This window comes from Arachis hypogaea, chromosome 2, assembly GCF_003086295.3.
Source record: "Arachis hypogaea cultivar Tifrunner chromosome 2, arahy.Tifrunner.gnm2.J5K5, whole genome shotgun sequence".
NCBI lineage: Eukaryota > Viridiplantae > Streptophyta > Magnoliopsida > Fabales > Fabaceae > Arachis > Arachis hypogaea.
The window spans coordinates 59,080,626-59,085,470 of record NC_092037.1 but is presented as its reverse complement, the minus strand read 5'-3'; the positions used below and the strand labels follow the sequence as shown (position 1 = coordinate 59,085,470).

Here is a 4,845-nt window from a genome sequence, read left to right as displayed (position 1 = left end):
TCACATCCCTCTGCCACTCTAGAAGGAAAGAAGGCTCATCATTTTCATCAAGAAAAAAGGGGCGGGCCCCCTCGACAGCACGAACCCTAAAGAAGTAATTCTTAAAGTCCTTAAAAGACTCATCATACATAGCAAAAACTTTATGGCCCTAGGCGGACCTGAAAGAAACCCAGGAAGCTTTCTTTTTTGAAGAACCGCTAGGCTTGACGGAAACAAACAAATAAAGGAAAAGAGTCTGAGAGGGTGTTACATCTAATTCTCGGCAAAAAAGCTAAAAAATTTTAATAAAACCCCAGGAATTTGGGTGAAGCAGGGATGGGGCAATATTACACGACCACAACAGGTCAGTCTCGAAAGCAGTAAAAGGAAAAGTAATGTTCAACTGACTGAAGAAGTATTCATAGGCATAGAAGAAGGGACGCTCCCTCTCGATGGAAGTCAGAAAACAAACTCTCTCATCAGAATCAGGAGCAACAAGCTCATAATCCTCCTCACGAGCACTGTTACTACAAATCCTATGGCGCTTCCTCAGCTCTGTACAAAATTCAGCATCCACAACAGAAACACACAACAAAACAAGGGAGTCCAGCCAATTGGACATCCCCTCGAGAACTCTGGAAGACATCTCTACAATGTTATTTCGAGAAGACATGAGGCCAACTAATCCTACAAGTAAGAAAAGAAGATGGGGTTACTAAAAACATCTCGGACAAAGGAGAAAACAACTCAATACGATACAGGCGAACACACAGAAAAGGAAAACCCCAAGACTCAAACCAAAGTCCTGGGGCATCCTTTGGAGGCAATAATAAAGCAAGGTTTCTAGGAAAAACCTACTTCTCGCATCCCAGCACCTCTCAAAACAAGAAAAGAAGGCTTCAGACAGCAAGCATTTTTCCATCAAAGCAAAACACAAAACGTCATCAAAAACATTGCCTTACAGTCTAAACCAGCAAAAACCATCCACATCAAACACGCCAAGCAGAGGCCATTAAAGATGCAACCTTTTTCAGAATCAGACAAAAGCAACCTTCAAATAAAATGAGGAACAGATACGGACAGCGGTATCAGAACAGAAACAACAAAGAACATGCAAAACCCTAAAAGCATCAAGCAAAAGCAAAAAGGATCATGCAGAAGATGGAGAAACTCCCAGAACGCACATTTCAACAAATCTAGGGCACAATGGAAACAGAAAGATCCAAACTTTCTCTAAAAATAGGATCAAAATCAAAACCTCATCACAAAAACAAAAACAAAGAGAAAGCACGAAATAGAACTAACCTGGAGATGAAAGAAGCTTCGAGAAAGAAATATGGAGGCGCAGAAATGAAAGCTGCCCAGAAAATTGCCAAACGAAAGCCGTAACACAAGAAAGCAGAAGCGCAAGCAAAAAACAGAGAGCGAAGAGAGCGGAGAAAAGAAGTTACGAAAAGGGCGAAGGAGAGAAACCGTTTCTGGGTTTTCAAAATCAAAATAAAGAGCCTAAGGGAAATGGGGCAATTAATGTTAAAATTAATGAAGGCATTAAGCCCTCGCACGTTCCCAAAGCGCCGATACAAAAGAGCGCGCTTTTAGAGGAAAAACGTTCTACATTCAAAAGCTCCTACAAAGGAATCGACAAAATGCTTGAGTTCGGCTTCATTAGAGAATGACCGAAGTCCAGGACTCAACCTCAACAAAAAAACCTGAGCTCAAGCAGGGGGACTGTTCATACCCTCGGTCGAGCTGTCCGACCCGGGATGTTGATGCCAAGGCATCTTAGGCTAGTTTCACTAGCATTTTTCTGTTAGTTTTAGTTGTTTTATGCACTTTCTTGAGCTTAAAGTAACCAAGAATGGTTAAATGAATAACAAAGCAATGAACCATCCAAACAGTATGATTTTGATGCAAATTCCATGAGTTTTTAGTTATATTACTTGAATGCTATGCATGGAAGAATTCTCATGAAATTTTGCAAGACTTTGATGCAGTTGTTTGGATGATTTCAGGGAAGAAGAGGCTAGGCAAGGAAGCAACAAAATCAATAAAGGAAGCTTAAACGTGTTCGACCCTATTTACCCTCCAGGGTTGCAATCTTCATTTCCACGTTTAAGCTTCAGTTTAACCTTAAACTGAAGCTTAAACGTTTTCGACTATTTACCCTCCAGGGTTGCCTTCTTCCATTTCCACGTTTAAGCTTCAGTTTAACCTTAAACTGAAGCTTAAACTACAACTTAAACGCCACTTTTTGAAAGGGTTTCTGGGCCAAAGATATTGCAGTTTAAGTTAGCATTTGAGCACAAACATTAACTTAAACATACTCTGGTATGAAACCCAATTGAATATTATGGTTTATGGGATTGGGCCTGAAGAATTGATGAGTCTGGAATTTCAATTTGTTGAGTCATGTGTCATTACTTGATTATCACTAAGTTGGCTCAATGAATGTTACAGAATTGGATCAGCAGCCTCATCAGGATTATGGATCATAAACCCAAAGCAAAAGAAAATCAGGGAAAGGCCTCAAAGCCCAAGAAACACAACAGAAGCTCAATTTAGAAAGTGTATAAATAGGATAGAATTTAAGTTAGAAAGGACTTTTACTTTTTACTTGGGATCATTTTTGCTAGTTTTCATACTTTTTTTGTAATTGAATTCAGAGCTATGACTCACTAAACCCCTTTCATTGGGTTAGGGAGCTCTATTGTAATTTAATGAATCAATAATAGTTTTTATCTTCTTCTTCAATCTTTTCTCTTGAATTTTGTTAGAAAGCTTCTCGATCTAATTCCATTGGTTAGTTGTCTTGGGAAAGAAACTATCCATAATTGGAATCCTTCGGAACCTTGGGAAAGGAATGGAGGATTCATGCTAGAGAAGCTTTCTCACAGTGAATTGGATTGGGGTTTGGATGGATATTGTGACATGTAATCCTACCAAATTGTGGTTCATGAAACTGTGTGGTATAATCAGTGATCGAGCATCATCTCTTCTTATGAACATTTAAACCAAGGGATTGGGAATTTGTTTGTTTTTAGAGAGAATTGGTGAGCCAAGGGATTGGGATCCAATCATATAAGATTGCCAAGCAAAATTCAATGAATGCATTGGTTGAGGAAGGGATAAAAATGTTTTGATTCGGAGATCTCAATATCTCCTGAAACCCAATGAATTCCCCACTTCTGATCTACCACTTTCTCTTTACATTCTGCAATTAAATTCATGCAATCACCCCCATCCCCTTTTAATTTCAGCAATTTTGCTTCTCGCTCTTTAATTCATGCAATTTAAGATTCCGCAATTCTCATCTAAATCTTGATTCCGCTCAACTAGAACACACTTCTAATCCGAATTGCTCACTCAACCAATCCTTGTGGGATTCGACCTCACTCTATTGTGAGTTTTTACTTGACGATAACCGGTGCACTTGCCGGAAGGAATTTTTGCCGATTGTGCAATTTCCTAAAATCGTAGCTATCAAGTTTATAGCACATCAAGTTTATGGCGCCGTTGCCGGGGATTGGTTTTCGATTGACAATTCTCAAAATTGGAAGTCAACTAGATTGAGCATTTTTCTTGTTTTGTTAATTCAGTTCAAGTTACTTGTGAATTTTAATTTCTGCACTCTGTTACTTGCTTTCTTTCTTTATGCCTTTAAATTCAAGCAACTAACTCACTGACCCACTAACTATTTGAATTAATTCCTCAACTGCTCTAACCATACTCTTCCATTAACCAAGAGTATTTCACTTGTTTGTTGCCTGTGATGTGTTCTTGTATGACAGGTAGGAGAGGAGAGACATCAACTCCTCCATATACCGAACCAGAGAGGACCCTTCATAAACTTAGAAGGGAAGCAAGAGGGAAGAGAGTACTGAGAGAAGAAGAATCTGAAGGAGAATCTGAGGACAATTTTGAGGAAGCTCTAGATCTCAACATGGATAGAGAAGTTCACAACCATGAGAGAGCTGATGGAAACAATGCCATTCCCGAGAGGAGGGTTCTTGGTTCATACATAAACCCAACCTCTGGGAATTGTGGTAGCAGCATTCAGAAACCACCCATTCAGGCCAACAATTTTGAACTCAAACAATAGCTAATATCACTAGTGGAGGACCATTGTTCATTTGGTGGGAGTGCTAATGAAGATCCAAACCAACATCTCACAAAATTCCTGAGAATTTGCGACACTGTGAAGTCCAATGGAGTACAGGAAGATGCCTATAAACTGCTCTTGTTTCCATTTTCACTTAGGGACAAGGCAGCTAAATGGCTAGAATCATTCCCAAGGGGGAGCCTAACAACCTGGGATGAGGTGGAAAGCAAGTTTCTGGCACGTTTCTACCCCCCCCCCCCACAAAAGGTCAATAGGCTTCGATCTGAGGTTCAGACTTTTAGACAACAAGATGGTGAAACTCTCTACGAGGCTTGGGAGAGGTTCAAGGATTTGACAAGGAAATGCCCACCAGACATGTTCCATGACTGGGTGCAATTGCATATTTTCTATGATGGACTTTCTTATGAATCAAGGAAGGCTGTAGACCATTCATCAGAAGGTTCATTGAACAGGAAAAAGACTGTGGAAGAAGCCATTGAAGTGATTGAGACAGTGGCTGAGAATGAGTACTACTATGCTTCAGAGAGACACAACACTAAGGGAGTCATGGAGCTGAACCATGTTGATACAATTCTAGCCCAAAACAAGGTGTTTGCCAAGCAACTAGCAGAGCTCACCAGGAAATTAGAAACAAAGCAAGTGGCTGCAATACACACACAAGATCAAGAGGAAGTAAGCACTGAAGGAGGTGATTGGGAAGAGGCCAACTATGTGGGAAATCAACAAAGGCAACCATATGATCCACA

General features: G+C 40.1%; 1 non-coding gene across 1 annotated transcript; it reads right to left on the bottom strand.

Moving 5' to 3' along the window:
- Positions 1-4,351: 4,351 nt before the first annotated feature.
- LOC112765402 (small nucleolar RNA R71) lies at positions 4,352-4,455 on the bottom strand. Its single transcript, XR_003183732.1, has one exon. It is a non-coding gene; the product is annotated as a small nucleolar RNA R71 (small nucleolar RNA).
- Positions 4,456-4,845: the final 390 nt, after the last annotated feature.